The sequence below is a fragment of the Typopeltis vanoorti genome, chromosome 10 (assembly GCF_054136105.1).
Source record: "Typopeltis vanoorti isolate ZY-2024b chromosome 10, IOZ_Tvanoo_1.0, whole genome shotgun sequence".
NCBI lineage: Eukaryota > Metazoa > Arthropoda > Arachnida > Uropygi > Thelyphonidae > Typopeltis > Typopeltis vanoorti.
In genome coordinates this window covers 23,092,788-23,099,750 of record NC_143558.1, presented here as the reverse complement: position 1 = coordinate 23,099,750, position 6,963 = coordinate 23,092,788, and positions in this window count along the sequence as shown.

The following is a 6,963-nucleotide window of genomic DNA, read 5'->3' as shown; positions in this document are numbered from 1 at the left end:
TTTTGAGTAAATCTTGTTGATAGTATTGTAATTAACTCTGCCTGTAATGTTTTTTTGTCAATTCATTAAATTTAATAGATACAAAGAAGATTTTCTTTTTCCTTACGAAACTGTCAAATTTATCCCGAACACCCTGTATAAAGTATAAAAAATGCAAAAGACATCTGTAATAATCATCATTGTTAATATTATAATAATAATATTATTACAACAAAGATATCACTTTGTCAAATAAAAAAAAGGAAATAAATACATATAATAAAATGTAAAACGCAGCATGTAATCATATTATTTACCTTGTGTAACTGTGAACTATATTTGCAAACGTTCACTGTGATCGTTATTCTGTTTACAAATTCCACATTATGCACTTATAAAGATATTAAGAGTGAAAAGTGTAACGTAAGAAATTAGAGCACTGTTGCCTAAATATTTCAAAATATATGTCACTCTCTGAGAGGTAACGATAAGGAAAGTAAAGTAATGTACCGAATTTTATACATGGTTAGTACAGAATTGTAAAGTTATAAAATTGTAAAGTCTCCTTCTTCTGCAGCTTGTCCCACTTAAGTAGGGTCACTGTTTGTAGTGAGTCTCCTCCACAACCTCCTGTCCTGGGCAAAGTATAATAACCACATCCAAGTTCTTCATCCTCATGTGATGTCACCTCCTCTACCTCCTCCACCAACTCCCTTCATCTCTTCTTTGGCTGCCCGTGCTTCCCCTCGCTTGCATATCCATCAGCATGACCTTTCTTCCCACATACTCGTTCTCCCTCCTCATCACATGACCAAACCATCTCAACATTGCCTCCTGGATCTTTGTTCCTAAGTTCGTAACTTTCACCGTTCCCCTTACATAGTCATTTCTCAGACGATCCTTTTTGGTCACACAGCACATCCACTTAAGCATTCTCATCTTCGTTACCTCATTCCTGCTGTTTTTCCTCAGGGCCACAGTTTCCATAGCATACGTCATAGCTGGTCTCAGCACTGTCCTGTAGATTTTGCCTTTAGATTGATTGGCACCCTCCTATCGCATAGCACTGCAGCCATCTCTCTCCAGTTCCTCCATCCTGCTTGTATCCTGCATCCCACTTGCTTCTCAGCCTCTCCATCCTCTTTCACTGTTGAACCTAAGTATCTAAAGTCACTGACCTTCCTGATGACATTTCCTTCCAGCTCCAGATCAGTCTCCTGGCTGCCATCCACTTTGCAACACATATGCTCTGTCTTACTTCTGCTCATTCTCATACCTCTCTCTTGCAGTACTTTCCTCCAACTGTCCAGTTTAGCTGCCACTTCTCGTGATTCTGCATACAGTACGATGTCATCTACTTACAACATAGTCCATGGCGTGTCTTCTCTCACCTCCTCCGTCACCACCTCCTTCACAATATTAAACAGGAACGGACTTAATGCTGACCCTTGATGCAAGCTAACTGCCACTGCAAAACTTTCTGTCTCTCACAGGCAGGTCCGATCTCTTGTCTTCACATTTCTGTACATCTCCTGCACCAGCCTGACATATTTCTCCGTTACCGTCTTCTCCCTCAGACACCCCCAGAATTCTTGCCTTGGCACTCTATCATACGCTTTCTCCAGATCAATAAATACCAGATGTTGCTCCTGTTGCTTCTCTCGAAACTTTTTTTATCGTCTGCCGTAACTCAAAGATAGCATCTGTCGTCGATCGACCAGGCATATAGTCAAATTGCTTCTTTGCAATCTCCACCTCCTTTCTCAGTCTTCCATCAAGAAGCCTTTCTAGGATTTTCATCGTGTGGGACATCAACTTTATTCCTCTGTAATTATTACAGTCTTGTGTATCCCTTTTACTCTTGTAGATAGGGACAAGAGTACTTTCTCTCCATTCCTCGGGTATATTTTCCTGTTGACAAACTTTTATTAACAGGTCCCACAGCAGGTAAATTCCCTCTTCCCCCAGTGCCTTCCATGCCTCCACTGGGATTCTGTCAGGACCCACCGATTTTCCATTCTTCATCCTCTTTACAGCTTCCTTCAATTCCACTCTACTAATGTTCTGCACCATCCCCTCATAAGGCTCCCCATCTTCTCTGTGAGTCCTTGCATTTTCTTCATTCAAACGCCCTTCCAAGTATATTCTCCACCTGTTTTTTATATCCACATCCCTCCTTAATACCCTTCTTCCAGAGTCTTTGATCTGCCTCCCATGTACGATGTCCTTTGATGCCTTATTTCTACATTTTGCAAATTGATAAATCTCCTTGTTCCACTATATTCATTGTTGCCGTCGATTTTATTTATTTAAAAAAAAAGAAAAAATTTTTAATTATTACTGTGAAAAGTAAAATGAACACATGTAGCATTATCTATTGCATATTAATAAAAAAAGTAATTGTTAATATGAATTGTGAATAAAAAGGAATTGTAAAATTAAAATGCAAATGACAAAATGCAAAAATAGATTATTAACTGTTTTAATGTAAAACTGTCAATGTAAAATGTTTTTTTAGGACTACTATTAATTTTAACATTAATTATAATAGTACATTGCCATAATCATAATAATTTTAATAACATGTAACAATATTATTATTATTATTATTATTCCTGACACCTCCAAGGAGTCCGAAGACTCATCGCGGGAGAACACCTACAACTGTCTCTACACCTAACCTCTACTACAAATCATCTCCATCAACGCCATCTACAGCCCACCTCCAACACCACCACAACTAGTAATTTTTGTCTGTAAATTGCGTGTGTTCTGAAGGGCCGATTTGTATGTATGCGGGATGAAAAACCCGAGTTTCCGGGAGAAAAAACCCTGCTACCTCCGTATGAGATCGGCTAACTCACCTTCGATTGAAATCGACCAGATAAAGATTCCTCCCGTCGCGACGAGAATCGAACTTAGGCCTATTCCAATCGAAGGGCGCAATGTACCGTCGTTCTTCCAATTGCGCTACGGAGGCGCTTATATGTACCCTACACTCATGTAATTTCTTTGAAAGATAATAAACTGTGTTAAAATTATTATTATTATTATTATTATTATTATTATTATTATTATTATTATTATTATTATTATTATTATTATTATTATTATTATTATATTAATAATAAGTGATTATATCCATTGATAATATATATATAGAGTGTAAAATTGCAAAGAAACATCTGTAATAATCATCATTATGAATATTATAATAATATACGTTGTTAACATTTATTGTATAAAATAAAATAAAAATAATTCAGCTAACGCCCTTTATTCCCTTATAGGGAGTAGGCGAGTCCGTTTAACTTTATCTAGCTTTTGGAGACTGAGTGGGCAGTTCAATCTCCACCAGTAGCTAATCAGAGATAGCTGGCCCATGTATGTCACTAATTATAGCAGCCACTGATGAAGAGGCTGGCAACAAGTGCTGCCATCTCTTGGTACCTAACCCTAACAATATATGTTACTGTCTGACATAATGTGGGTACTACGTCAATTTTCTTGAGTTTACGGGATGAAAAACCGAGTTTCCAGGAGGAAAAACCCGTTTGCCCGTGCCAGAGATCGACTAACTCGGGAATCGGTTGAAGAAAGACTTAGAAAAAGTTCCTCCAGTCGGAGACTAGACTTGAACTTCAGTCTGACTTCAAGCGACCAAACGCAGAGGACGCAAGCGCCACTTCCACTGAGCTACACAGGCCTAAACAGTTATTGTTATTATTATTATTTAAAAAAAACTTTATGTACAAGAAAGTATTTGTTATGCATAATTGTGTTCATATAATGTATGTAATTTATCTGAGAAATAATAATTAAAAAAAATTAAGAGAGACCTCCAAGGAGTAAGGTACTCATCGATGGAGGAGACATACTACACGGCCAGTTATCATACTTACTTTTACTTTGGAATTCGTTCACACTGCTTGCACTCACAACATTCAATGGCAATCCATTCCTATCACTCACGACCCTAGCAGAGAAAAATATAGCACTCACGCCTTCTTAGCAGTATTTATTCTCAGGTTCCAACCCACTCTTTCTCCTGTTTACTAGTGTCTGCAATATACAAATTCTCAATCTATCTTAATAATCAGTATTCCACAATCCTGATAACATTTTTAACACTCTCCATTGCACTCTCTCCACTATATATCAGAATCACAACGCAAACTAGGAGACCAGACCTGAAGATAATTGTCCAAGTGAGGTCTTATCAAGGCCTTCTAAAGAGGCAAAATGATATCCTTATCTTGATAAGTGAACGTTTGTTTCAGCATTGCAATTATCTTTTAGTTGTATTGCACTTTTTGTTGCATGGCAACTGAACTTTAACTTGCTGTCTGCTAACACTCCAACATCCCAAGCATAATCAGTTTCTTTTATCTTAATCACACCAATATAATACGACATTGGATATCTAATCACGCTGACGTGAACGATTTTGCATTTGCTGGCATTAAACTGACATCCATTTTTCCATGCCCACAATTCCCGCCTATTCAAACCATTCTGCAATTATTGCATATCAGCAGCATTCCTGATTACTCTACCTATTTTCGTATCATCAGTATATAGCTCTTTGACGCTTGTAAAATCCTTCCTAGTATCATTAATTTACAGATAGAATAACACTGGACCAAGAACTGATCCTTGTGGTGCACCACTGATTACCTTAAATCTTGCCGACTCACATCCCCCCATATACCACTTTTTCATATCTGTAAGTCATCCATCCTTTTATCCACGCTAATATTCTATAATTCAAACCCATATTCTCCAATTATGCAACAGTCTACCATTCTGTATTCTGTCAAAAGCCTTAGCAAAATCCAAAAGTAGCATAGTGTATGCATTCCCCTTGTCTAGTTCAATGATAACATTGTTATAGAAAGTGAACAAGTTGTTAAATCATGACCTTCCATTAGTTAACCCTTATTTCTCATTCCAAAGTAGCAATTCACTGTCAATCCATTTCTGAATGTGAGTCCTGACCAGTTTTTCCAAAATTTCCACCACCACACCTGAGATACTGAATTGTCGATAGTTGGATACATCGATCTTTGCACCACCCTTGTGTAATGGTAGTACCATACATTATTTCCATATCTGTGAAGTCTTCCCTGTTCTTAGACTCATATTAAACAGCCTGACCAAATGAATGACAGTTCAGCTGAACACTCTTAGCACACGTGCTGATATTCAATCAGTCACTATTGTTGAATTCTTATTCAGTTTGCGCAACAGCTCTAATACTTTGTCCTTCACTTCATATTCGTTTTTTCTTTTACTTGCAGCATATTGACAGAATTCTTGTGGGTTGTCTTTAGCACGCAGTACCAGTTTCTTTTCATTCTCAGACTTTGCTTTCTGTACAACAGTTCTGACTATTCTAGCTTGCTGTTTATAATTTTCATAACGGACACCGTCCTTATGCACATGGTACTGCTTCCATATCATCTATTTCTTACGAGCTCTTGCTTAGTAAGATTACACATTCATTTGAATCGTACTCATTTATTTTTTCGAACTCTTGTGACGTATTCTGATATCGCATCACTTAATTATTGTTTAAATGTTTCCCATGCACTGTCGATATTCTTTTCATCCAGCAACCGATCCCATTCCACTGTGCTCAGTATACTCCTCAGTTGGTCATAATTTCCTGCTTTGTAGTTCAGCATGTAACATTTTCTGGATGGATCATTCATAAGCTTAGTCACTTCCCAAGTGAGTACCACATGATCACTCTCACCAACCGGAGCTAAAATAGTTATGTCTTTAAATGAAACGCCCTTTGACACTATAATCAAATCTAATACTCTTTGACCTCGAGTTTTTCAGTCACATGCTGCTTGAGGTAGTTGTACAGCAAAGCTCATAAATTCGTCTTCATTCTTCTCTTGAGATTCTTCTGCTACCCAATCAATATTTGGATAATTAGAGTCTCTCATTATGATTACTCTTTTCATGCTCATCTTTTTTATTTGGTGATGCATTTCTTCATCACAAGTAACCGATCCACCAGGTCTGTTACAACACCCTGTTATGTAATTGATCATGTTGCATTCCATCGCATACTAGACGGCTTCAAACTCACTGCCACATGTAATACTGGTAGTAGAATTATTATAATCATTGGTCTCAACTCGAATTGGATTCAAGTCATCCGATATCATTAGCAGCATGCCCCTATTCTCTCTATCCTTCCTAAAAATACTGTTCCCTTTACACTCGATACTAGTTAGTACGTCTGATTTTGATAGCCAGGTCTCACTAATGCCTACAAACTGAGGTCCCAACGTATTGACCAAGGCAACAAACTCTACCCCTTTGTTTCTGATACTTCTTCCATTCATGTACAGACATAATAATTTACCTGCATGTTATTTTGTATATTGTTGTTTGCAGTCTGCAGGACACAGTTGGACAACTTGCAGATCCGTATTTTTTCTGCTAGGGTGGTGAATGCTCTGAAGCAGTGTGAGCGAATTCCAGTTTGATTCCCAGATATTTTACTTCTTTTTGCAATGGGATATCAGTGTTGAACATCGTGACTGCTCCGTGGTGGGTTGTTTTCCGTCTTGTAAAGAGTATGGCCGTACTCTTGTCGGCATTGACATATATTCTCCATTTCTGAAACCAATCTTCAAGATTTGTTGCTGCGTCTTGTAGTCCTTGTGTGGCTAAGTGTGGCCTGAGTCATCTGGTCAGTATTGCCATGTCGTCTGCATAGAAAGCCATGGTGGTTGATGCTGTGCTTGGTACGTCTGAGATAAAAATGTTGAAGAGTAGCGGCGATTGGAGGGAGCCTTGCGGGACACCAGCTGTGATGCTTCTCATGGAGGATATGAGGCCACGTAGCTTAACTTGAAATTTTCGGTCTTTCAGATAGGATTCTATGATTTTGGCGAGGTTTAGTGGGTATTTTTCAGCTATTAGTTTGTGGATGAGGCCTTTGTGCCATACTTTGTCAAAGGC